The 12,400-nt window shown below is 40.8% G+C and overlaps 1 protein-coding gene and 1 pseudogene across 8 annotated transcripts in view; one reads left to right on the forward strand and one right to left on the reverse strand.

The window, feature by feature from the left end:
- RABGAP1L (RAB GTPase activating protein 1 like) overlaps positions 1 to 12,400 on the forward strand; it is an 828,618-nt gene that overhangs the window by 209,407 nt on the left and 606,811 nt on the right. The gene's annotated exons all lie outside the window — the stretch shown is intronic.
- LOC142429398 (serine-threonine kinase receptor-associated protein pseudogene) lies at positions 1,595 to 2,855 on the reverse strand (annotated as a pseudogene).

Consider the following 12,400-nt stretch of genomic DNA (forward strand, 5'->3'; position numbering starts at 1 on the left):
TGGCATTTCTTTCTTGCTTGTGTCTTGTTCTGGTAGTCAAAGTATTCTGATGTTCTTCCTCATTGTATCTGACATTGTTCTCAGATTTTCTTCAGCATCCTTGATTATCTTGTTTGACTGCCCTTCCTGTTTGTTAAATTCTGCCTGGTTATCCTCAAGGTCACTGGTACAATTCTCAGCTTCTTCTCTATTGGCAAACCTGTTAACTCATTATTTGCTTTTGTTACCTTCTCCCTTGATTCTTGTATTTCCCCTTTGTGCCTCACCCTTAACTCTTGTATTTCCCTTAGTGTGTGGCCTTTATCTTCTATTTAGTTTCATCCTTTTTCTGTAATGCTTCCCTCAAATCCTGTGTGGCTCCAAGCAGCATTCTAAATATTTCTTTCTGTGGTAGTTCTATGCTCAACTTCTGCTTGTTCTGTGCACATTACTAGATTCAGGACTTCCTCTTACAATGCATTTCATTTCTTCTGATTTTCTATTGATGTTCAGGCAGCTTGCTGTCTGCATGTTCTTTTTGAGGATCTTGGCTCCATTTTCCAGGCAGTCAAAGAGTCCTCGGCTCTCTCTTTGTTACGCTGGTAGGAATGATTTTGTGGGATGTCTATAGCCAACTGTGCTGGGGAGTTGGACTACTTCTTTATCTCATGATACAGCTGGGATTCCCTATTTGAAGGGCAAGTTCAGTGGCCCTCAGGTACACGAGTGGGGCTATTGCAGGCAGCAAGTGTAGCTCTGTGAGTAGGGGTGCTGGGCAAAACCCTGCTGACACAGGAAGAAGTCCCATGTGAAGGTGGGAAATGCCCTGCTGCTGTTGGTGGAGGTGCTTGGTTACCCTGTTGCCACGGTAGGGTATACCAGGCAACAGTGAGGAAAGCCCACTGCCACAGGGTGGGTTGTTGGGCAATGGAGGGGCCAACTGCCATAGCTGCAGAAGGGAACACTATGCAGTGGCAGGGGAAGCCGCTGCTAGCACAGGCAGGGGATTACAGGAGTGCAGGGAGGAAAGGGGCCACTGCTGCTGTGTGTGTCTGGAGGAGAGGAGCTGCTGCTGCCACAGGTGACTAAACTTACTGCAGGTGGACTGAGGACAGGTTTCAACTGGGGCCACTGGTGGGTGGTGAGTAAAGCCCATGTTCTGTGGGGTACCCACCACTACGTGGGTGAGTTGGCTTGTATCAAAATAAATGCATATTACCATGTTTCTTGAATCTCTGTAATATCAGGCAAGGCCAGAGATGTCTTTTTTTTGTTTTAGAGGCATTTTATTTAGACAACTAAAAACAATTAGATGATGTTCAGAAGTAGTGTACAATGAAAAGAAATCAAACCAATTACTTTATAATGTATTCCCTCTTGTTTGCAACTGAAGCAAAGAGTCTTTTTGCTTTAAGGGAAGTCAGAAAAATAGGCCATTATATTTTTTTCTCCATAATAACATAAACAACTACAAGAATTCTAATTATAACTTGAGGAATTGGATGTTGGCTTGCACATATTCATTCTGAAGGACAGTAGGCTGTCTTAACTCCATCTGCCTTCTGATAATCTTGCGTTTCACTTACAGTTAACCAAGGTTAGTTCCTGTGCTGGAGCGAATTCAGATCCCCCTTTATTTACTGCCTTTGTTTGCCTTCAGCAGAGAGCAGCCCTGTCAAATGGATACGTCTCTCTGCTTGCTTTTCTCAGTCCGGAGGTTGTATACTGTCTGTGGCATATATGCCTGATGATCAGGCTTGAACTTCAGGAGTTGAACTATAGATGGAATCTGAATTTTCTGAAGTAATTTTTTCTAATTCCTCTTCTGTTGTTTCTGGAAAAGTGATCTTCGGCTTCGCCAACTCACCACTATCTTCTTCAGGAAGCACACATTTCCACAGGCCGTATGTTTTCCCTACAACCGTCTGCCACAGTCACAATGTTCCATCTTCAGAGCCACTGGCGTAGAGCTCTCCATCGGGACTGAATCTCATACAGTGAATAGGGCCAAAGTGTCCTTTGTAGGATTCTAATTCTTCTCCACTATTATAATCATACTTATAAAGTTTAAAATCTTCACCACCTGCAACAACAAATTCTCAGGATGAAGAGATGCAGAATTGATGGTCGCAGGAGCTTCAAAAGATTTAATTGGATCCTAACTCACTGCACTATGAAAAGCAATAGTTTGTCCATAAGTTATTACCAAGAGCTCTCCTTCAGGAATATATTCCATACTGCTAACACATATTAAAATTTAGAGATTTTATTTCTGTGATAGTAGCATGATCCCAAAGGCGAACAGTTTTATCATCAGCTGAAAGAATTTGCTTATCCTCACTGCACCATAGAGCCTTTTAAATACCAGAAGTGTGGCCACTAATTTCCTTGGGTTCTGCTTCAGGTTGGTTCAAGTCATAGATGCGTAACAGTTTATCTTGTCGTCCAGTTAACAAATAATTACTATCCTGAGTAAAATCCACATTCTTGACAATATGTTTATGGGCCAGGGTCATTAGTTCATCTCCCGAGACAGCATCCCACACTTTGGCTGTGAAATCAACCGCTGCAGTAGCGGCTTTGGTGGCATCCTTGTTCAGTGTTGCACCCCAAACGGCTCCCTTATGACCCAGAAATGTTCCAATCCAGTCTCCAGTATCTCCCTGGTGAAGCATAGGTTTAGCATCTTTGCAAGCGCCGATTAAGAAATAGCCGTAAGGCGTGATGCCACTGAAGGCCAAATCCACCACGGGCCGCGTGTGGCCAGAGCAGGTAAGCAGCAGCTGCGGCGGCGTGGGCGATCCGGCTGGGGCGCTGAGGGTCCTGGTCTTTCCTGGCAGCGGTGCCTCAACTCGGCGAGGCCGCCGTCCAGGCATGGGACAGGACCCGGAAGCAGGAAAGAGGGGGCCACAGGGATAGTGCCGAGGCTAGCGGGGCTGGGGAGGGGTCCGGGAGCACAGCACCGGCGAGCCACACTGGTCCAAAGATGTCTTTTAAAGGGTATACTTGCTTAGGTAATCTAGATGATCTCCTTTAGATTAACTAAAGCCAAATTGATTAAGAGACTGTGTTTCAAAAAACATTTTAATTTTAACATGTGATATAACCTAATAAATCTATGATAGGCATAGGCTTCACTCATATTCAAGGGTTGGGATTACACTGGTTAAGCACACTTTGGGACAGGAATCCTTTGGCCATTTTAGAATTCTACGTATCACAGAATTATATACCTAAAATCGAGGAAGCTATAATTTCAGGAAGCATCAAAAGACGATGGAAAGAATACACAGAGCCACTGTACGAAAAAGATTAGTCCACATTGAAACATTTCAAGAGGTAGCATATAAGCAAGGACCAGTGGTTCTGAAGGAAGAAGTTCAAGCTACACTGAAAGTAAAAAACAAAAAATCAAAGCTCCAGGAATTGATGGACTACTAATTTAAATTTTCTACAAGTTGATAAGACTCAGTGGTCTATACCAAGAATTTTGGAAGGCAGTTACTTGGATAACTATAAAAGATTCATATTTGTTCCCATTCCAAAGAAAGGTGACATAAAAGAATGCACAAATTTTAGAACTGTGTTGATATCACATGCAAGGGAACGTTTGCTGAAGATCAACCAACAACGGTTGTAGCAGTACATTGACAGGGAACTAACAGAGGTTTAGGTCAGGTTCTGAAGAGGACATGGAATGAGATATCATTGCTGATGTCAGATGAATCTTGGCTGAAAGCAGAGAATAGCAGAAAGATGCTTACTTTGTGTTCATTGACTGTGCAAAGGCATTTTCTGAGTACTTCATAACAAACTATAGGTAACTGAAAAGAATGGGAATTCCAGACACCTAATTGTGCTCATGTGGAACCTGTACATGGATCAAAGGTAGTTGTGGTAAAAGAGCAAGGGAATACTGCATAGTTTAAAATCAGGAAAAGTATGTGTCGGGGTTATATTCTGTCACCATACATCTTCAGTATGTATGCTGAGAAAATAATCAGCAAATCTGCATTATATGAAGAGTGAGGCATCTGGCTTGGAGGATGGCTTATTAATAACCTGTGATATACAGAGGACACAATCTTGTTTGCTGAAGGGAGGAAGACTTGTAGCACTTGCTGTTGTAGAACAAGGATTTCAGACTTCATTAAGGATTACAATTTAATATAAAGAAAACAAAAATCCTCACAACTGGACATATAGCTAACATCACGAGAAATTGAGAAAAGATTATAGTAGACAAGGTTCTTGCCTTGCTTGGATTCACAATCAATGCTCATGTGAGCATCAGTCAGGAGTTCAAAGGACACTTGGCATTGGATAAATCTGCTGCACAAGACTTCTTTAGAGTGTTCAAAAGAAAGGATGTGACTTTGTGGACAAAGGTGCACTTGACCCAAGCCATGGTATTTTCATTAACCTCGTATGCATGCTATTAAGGACATTGAATAAGGAGGACTGAGGAAAAATTGATGATACAGTGTTTCAAACATTTGTGAGGATGGCACATGACCAGGTGGTTTTTTGTACATGGGATTGCTAGGAGTAGGAACCAACTCTACAGCACCTTACAACAATAACAATACTTTATTCATTTAACAAATATGAGAGAGCCTCAAACATCTACTCTTTTAATCCCATTTTTCTTTCTTTTAAAAAAATCATCTTATTGGGGGCTCGTACAATTCTTATCACAATCCATACATACATCCTTTGTGTCAAGAACATAAGTACGTTTGTTGCCATCATCATTCTCAAAACATTTGCCTTCTACTTGAGCCCTTAATATCTGCTGCTCATTTCCCTACTCCCTCCCCACTCCCCCTACCTCATGAACCCTTCATCATTCATAAATTTTTTTTTCATATGTTACACTTTCCAATGTCTCCCCACACCTTCTTCTCTGCTGTCCATCCCCCAGGGAGGAGGCTATATGTAGACTTTTGTTATCAGTTCCCCCTTTCTACCCCACATTCTCTCCACCCTCTAGGCATCGCCACTCTCACCACTGGTTCTGAACGCGTCATCTGTCCTGGATTCCTTGTATTTCCAGTTGTTATCTGTACCAGTGTACATCCTCAGATCTAGCCAATCCTCTCCCCCACCCCAGCTATCATGATCCCAAAATCTATCTTAATCCCATTTTCCCAACAACTTTTTGAACCCCCAATTTTATTAGGAACCCTGGTGGCATAGTGGGAAGAGCACCAAAAAAATCAAGGAACCAAAGACTTTCTCCCAGGATGAGTAGAGAAAAAGAAACATTTACTCTAGAGCCAGCCCTCTGAATTTGGACTTGTAGCCTCTGAAACTTTGAAAATAAATGTGTTCCTTTAAGCCACCCACTTGTATTTCTGCACTAGATAAATAGAGCAAATCTTCAGTAATTTGGTAGTGAATATAAATGAAAAGTTACTCTAAAAGATTAAAAGGTTGTAAAATTGTCTTCTACTGGTAAATATATCCCATGGCCTGTATTTGCATAGCTTCTGGATCAAGAATGGATTTTACAGTTTTAAAAACTTAGAGCAACAAACATTAACCAAAGAGAAAACCAGAAGAACATGTGACCCACTGTTTTATTGAGTCAATTTTGAGTTATAGTGAAACAATGAGGCAGTAGATTTTCTTGTTTGGGTTTCTGAGGATATATATTTTACAGGAGCAGAAAGCCTCATCTTTCTCCCAAGGATTTGATCTGCTTATATCTACTAGCTACTCTCTGAGATAAGATCAGGAACATCTGCTGCTGTAAATATTTACATCCTAACTCTATTGCTTAACCAATTAATTGCCTAGAGTTTCAAACCCTCTTGTAGCTCCACAGAAGAAAAATGTGGCAGTATGCATCTGTAGAGATTTGAAATTCACATGGCACAAACCTTATAAGGATGTAATATTGTCTCTGAGGCAGATTGAATTTGAAGGCAGTGGCTTGGTTTCTGTAGATATTAAAAATAGCTGTTACCACAGTTCCCTTGCCTGTCCCAAATCTTAAAGTCCTTCTTAGTATCTAGTTGATATAGTTCTCTGAAAATAATTCTAGAAATTTTATCCTAATTTTCTCATTCTCTATTATCAATATAACAAATTTCAGAATGTCTTTTCCACTCACTGCTGAGATTATAACTAAAACAGTCATTATTTCTCCTTGTCATTCTTGTAGTAAATGTATTTGCTGAACCAAGATTAGACTAGACAAAGAGTGTTTAAAGGAGATAACTTTTGCCATAGAAATAACACTAAAGTAGGGCTAACTCCAAATTTTCCAATTAAGTATTTTGAGGAAGTCAAAAGTGAACTTCTGTTTATTGTGTTAGTTTTTAAATTCTTTAGTGCTGTAAGAAGTGAGAAAATTATATGAAATTCCACAAATTGCTATATATATGATAATCATAAAGCATTTGTTATTGGTTTTATTTGGTCATATAAAATTGATGTAGACAAGGGAACAACGAGTGGTTCAAAACCAGTGGAGGAAGGGGATGGGAGGACTGGTAGGGAGTGACCAAGGGCAAGGTAACTGAAAGGAATTACTGAAACCAGAATGAAGGCTGCACAAGATACTGGGACAGGAGGAAAACATAGGGAAATAGAGGAAAGGAGTAGGAGGCAAAGGGCATACAGAGAAGCCTAAATAAAGACATGTACATATGTAAATATATTTATGATTGTGGGGGAAATAGACCTATGTGCATATAATTAAAAGTTTTGTAGTAGGGTAGCAGGTGGACATTGGGCCTCCTCATACGCATTCCCTCAATACAAGAGCACCTTGCTCAGCTAAACGGTCATTTCATGATATCCACCTTCCCGACATGATCGCTGAAGACAGATGTGTGCATAAGCAAACGTGATGAAGAAAGCTGATGGTGCCCGGCTATCAAAAGATAAAGCATCTGGGGTCTTAAAGGCTTGAAGGCAAACAAGTAGCCATCTAGCTCGGAAGCAACAAAGCCCAGAGAAGAAGCACACAAGCCTGTGTGACCACAAGGTTTTGAAGGGATCAGGTAGCAGACACCAAAGAACAAAAATCATCATTGTGTGATCATTTTCCCCACCTAAATGGTGGAGACGAATGTGTGCATAAGAAAGTGTGGTGAAGAAGGCTGATGGTGCCTGGCTATCGAGAGATATAGCATCTGGGAACTTAAAGGCTTGAAATTAAAAAAAAAGCAGCCATCTAGCCCAGAAGTAACAAAGCCCACCTGGAAGCAGCACACCAACATGTGTGATCATGAAGGGCTGAGGGGACCAGGTTTCAAGCAACAAAGGCGGGGTGGGGTGGAATATCATCGTGAATGAGGGGAGTGCATGATGGGGACCCAATGCCCATCTGTAGACAGCTGGACATCCCTTGCAGAGGGGTAGTGGGGAGATGAGTCACTCAGGGTTTAGTGTAGCAATAATGAAACTCACAACCTTCCTCTAGTTCTTAAACACTTCCTACCCCCAACTATGATGATGGCAATTTTACCTTGCAAACCTGATTAGACCAGACAATACAGTACGGTACAGATGGGATCTGGAAACAGAGGGAATCTAGTACAGATGAACCCCTCGGGACCAATGGTGAGAGTGGTGATACCGGGAGGGAAGGAGGGGAATAGGAAGGTGGAACCGATCTTGGGGATCTACATATAACATCCTCTCTGGGGGATGGGCAACAAGAAAGTGGGTGAAGGGAGACGCCGGGCACTGTAAGATAAGATAAAGTAATAATTTATAAATTATTAAGGGTTCATGAGGGAGGGCGGAGCAGGGAGGGAGATTGAGGGAAAAAAGGACAATGAGGACCTGATTCCAGGAACCCAAGCGGAAGGCAAATTTTGAGAATGATGAGGGCAACGAATGTATGTGTGCTTTACACAATTGATGTATGTGTGGATTGTGATGAGTTGTAGGAGCCCCAATAAAATTATTTTTAAAATTGCTATAGAAATATAGGAAAATGAAAATATGGTATTAAAAATTAAGAGAAGAAATATATATACAAGGATTATATGTCATTTAATTTGCCTGTGAATGTAATTAATAGCTGGAAAATAATAATGAACATTCTCATTTAGTACCACATATACTCATGTATAAACCGAGTTTTTCCAGCAAATTTTAATTAATGAAGTAATTTTAAAATCATTTTATTGGGGCTTATACAACTCTTATCACAATCCATACATACATCCATTGTGTCAAGCACATTTGAACATTCGTTGCCATCATCATCCTCAAAACATTTGCTCTCCACTTAAGCCCGTGGGCCGCATTTTTCCCCCACCCTCCCTGTCCCCCCTTCCCTCATGACCCCTTGATAATGTATAAATTATTATTATTTTGTCATATCTTACCCTGTCTGACATCTCCCTCTCTTCACCCACTTTTCTGTTGTCCATACCCCAGGGAAGAGGTTATATGTGGATCCTTATAATCGGTTCCCCCTTTCTACCCAACCTTTCCTCCACCTTTTGGTATTGTCACTCTCAGCACTGATCCTGAAGGTATCATCTGTCCTGGATTCCTTGTGTTTCTGGTTCCTATCTGTACCAGTATACATCCTCTGGTCTAGCTAGATTTATAATTGGGATCATGATAATGCAGGGTGGGGAGGGGGCAGAAGTTTGTAAGAATTAGAGGAAAATTGTATGTTTCAGTGTTGGTACACTGTACCCTGACTGGCTCTTCTCCTCCCTGCGACCCTTCTGTACGGGGATGTCCTGTTACCTACAGATGGATCTTCAGTCCTTAACCGGCATTCCTCCTCATTCACAATGATATGATGTTTTTGTTCTTTGATGCCTGATACCTGATCCATTCGACACCGTATGATCACACAGGCTGGTGTGCTTCTTTCATGTAGTTAAGACCCCAGAAGCTTTATCTTTTGATAGACAAGCACCACCAGCTTTCTTCACCACATTTGCTTACGCACACATTCGTTTTCAGTGATTGTGTTGGGAAGGTGTGCATCGTGGAATGCCAATTTAATAGAACAAAGTGTTCTTTCATTGAGCAAGTACTCGAATATATGCATGTAGATCTATTTCCCCATCTTCATATATAAATATATTTACACATGTACATGCTTGTATTTAGACCTCTATAAATGCCCTTTGCCCCCTAATTCTTTCCTCTATTTCCTTTTGCTTTCCTCTTGTCCCAGTATCATGCTCAGCCTTCATTTGGGTTTCAGTAATTTCTTTCAGTTACATTGCCCTTGATCAATCCCTACCAGACCTCTCCCTCCTTGCCACTAATTTTGGATCACTTGTTGTTCCTTTGTCCCTGGGTTGATTAACACCACCTACTTTCTCCATCACCTCCTTGCCCATGTCGCCCCAGAACCATTGGTCCTGCTGTTTTCTTCTCCATACTGTTCATCCAGGCTATCTTATCTAGATAGACCTGCAGAGATAATATATGCACCAAAAAACCCCACAAGACATAGCAAGACAAAGCAACAAAAGAAAACACAATGACTACAGCAAAAAGCCAATGACCTATAAATAAAAATTTGAAATTTAAAAAAGAAAGGAAAAACCTTGTAAATAGTTCAAGGTCTGTTTGTTGACCTCTAGGAGTTTCCTCCAGTCAAGGCAATGGAGTGGCATGCCCTGGCCCTAAAGTCTGTCCTTTGCATTACCTCGAGACCACCCTGCTCTGCTCCCCCCACTGTTCTGCCGCACGCCTTAGTGTTTTGCCTCAGTGCAGTCTGGTCAGACAGGGCCAATTCTGACACAGTCTCCAGTGTTGTCCCCCATAGGCCATGGGTCAATGAGGGATGTCGTGTCTCACAGTGGGACCAGCCATATGGTCCACTCTACATTGGCTGTGCTGCGCCTGGGGATATTGTCCTCCAGGCTTGGTTGGCCAGGATGCGCTCCACTCTCTCTTCCTCCCCCTTCATTTGCTCCTGTGTACTCTGATCAGACATGTCCCTCGCCCCAAGCTGCAGCTTCAGTGCTGTCCACTGTGGGGAGGGGTGGTTGTCCACATCGTTGGGATTGGGGTAGGGCCCTCAGATCCCTCCACTGGCTCCCCACTCCATGCCGGCATGCTGCATTCACATCTTACTACTCTCTTGGTGAATTCTCTTGATGTACACTGGTGATTTATCTTCATTATACCCCACTTGTCTATTTGCGACTCCTCTATATTTGTATCCTTTCCTATTTCCAATAGCCCATGTCTTCCCTGTGCCAAGGCTCTCAGGTTTGTCTCAATTCACTCTTTAATGGCCCTAATTCTTTGGGGTTTTACCTCTCAAGGTCTGTGATCCACTTTGAGTTTAATCTTGTGAATGGAGTTAGGTAAGGGTCTTGCTTCATTTTTTTCCTTTTTAAGAGCACCGCCACCAATCAGGTATCTCTTTGCCCATAGCCAGGGGTTGTCTTGCTTCATTTTTCTGCAGGTAGATATCAATTTTTTTCCAGCACCATTTATTGAAGAGGGCATCTGCTTCCCATTTTATATTTTTTGGGACCTTATAAAAATAAGTTGCCTGTATATTGATGTGTTTATTTCTGGGTCTTCATTTCTTTTCCATTGGTCTGAATATTTGTCGTTATACCAATACCACACTGTTTTGACAACTGTGGAAATATAATATGTGCTAAAATTAGGTAGAGCAAGCCCTCCCACTTTGTCCTTCTTCTTGAGGAGTTTTCTGCTAATTCTGGACTTCTTCCCTCTCCATATGGAGTTGGTAATTAGTTTTTCCAATTATTTGAAGAAGGATGGTGGTATTCTTATCAGGATAGCATTGAACTTCTATAGTGCCTTGGGCAGAACTGACATCTTTACTATATTGAGTCTTCCAATCCAGGGGCATGGGGTAGTTTTCCATTTTTTGAGGTCACTCTTGGTTTCTTGTAATATTGTTCTATAATTTTCCTCATACAAGTATTTCATTTTTTGTCAGATATATCCCTAGATATTTCAATTTGTACATTGCTATTATAAGGGTACTACCTTTTTAATTGTCTCTATTGTGGTCTGATGTGTATAACAGACCAATAGACTTCTGTTTGTTGATTTTGTATCCTGCCACTCTGCCATATTCCTCTATTGCTTCTAACACTCCATTTGTGGAGTTTAGGGGATTCTTGATCTATAGAATCATATGGTCTGCGAATAATGAGAATTTCGCCTCTTCCTCACCCCGATGAATACCTTTGATGTCTTTTCCTTGTGTTATGTTGTTAGCCAGGACCTCCAGTACGATGTTAAATAGGCGTGGGGAGAAGGGACATCTTGTCTGGTCCCCTTTTTCAGTAGAATTGTTTTCATCTTTCATCCATTGCCTACCACATTGGCTGTTGGTTTTTCATTTATAGCTTGTATAATATTGAGGAATTTTCCTTATATTCCTATCTTCTTGAGTGCCTTAAACAGGAATGTGTGTTGGATGTTGTCAAATGCTTTTTATGTATCTATTGATATTGTCATGAGGTTCTTATCATTTGTCCTGCCAATGTGACGAATAATACTAATGGTCTTTTGTATGTTGAACTATCTCTGCATCTTGGTATGAATCCCACTTGGTCACGGTAAATTATTTTTTAATATACTTTTGTATTCTATTGACCAGTATTTTGTTAAGAATTTTTGAATCGATGTTCATTATGGATATTGTTCTGTAGTTCGCAATTCTTTTGGGATCCTTGCCTGCTTTAGGTATCAGTTATACTAGCTTCATATTAAGAGTTTGAGAGTTTTCTGTCTTTTTCTATTTTATGGAAGAGTTTGTATAGGATTGATGTCAGTTCTTCCCTGAATGCTTGGTAGAATTCTCCTGTAAAGCCATCTGGCCTGGGGATTTTTTTAGTTGGTAATCCCTTAATAAACTTGTTAATTTCTTCCACTGTTGTGGGTCTGTTGAGGTTCTTCATATCGGACAGTCTAGGGAGGAATTGTGTTTCCAAGTATTTGTCCATGTCTTCCAAGTTGTTGAATACGTTTGAGTGTAGGCTTTCATAGTACAGTGTAATTATCCTTTTGATTTCATTAGGGTCTGTTGTAATGTCTCCTGTTTCATCCCTCATCCTTACAACTGACATTTGTTCCTTCCTTCCTTTCGTTAGGTTTGCCAGCGGTCTATCAATTCTGTTAATCCTTTCAAAGAACCAATTTTTAGCTGCATTAATTTTCCCATATTTTTCTTGTTTTCCGTCTACCATATCTCAGCTATGATCTTTATTATTTCTATCTTCTTTTCAGCACATTTTTAATGTCATTTTGTGGTAAAATTAGGTGCCTTGGCTGATATTTGGATTTACCTATACTCGACTATATACGGTAAATAGAATAAAAAAATCTGAGAAAATCCCTCAGCATAAATTAAGTGCAGAAATGATCTCTTTTGTTGTGTTAATATATCAGCAATAGATTTTTTGGATATTTCAGTAGTATTTCTTTAACT

The sequence above is a fragment of the Tenrec ecaudatus genome, chromosome 1, assembly GCF_050624435.1.
Source record: "Tenrec ecaudatus isolate mTenEca1 chromosome 1, mTenEca1.hap1, whole genome shotgun sequence".
Classification (NCBI taxonomy): Eukaryota; Metazoa; Chordata; class Mammalia; order Afrosoricida; family Tenrecidae; genus Tenrec; species Tenrec ecaudatus.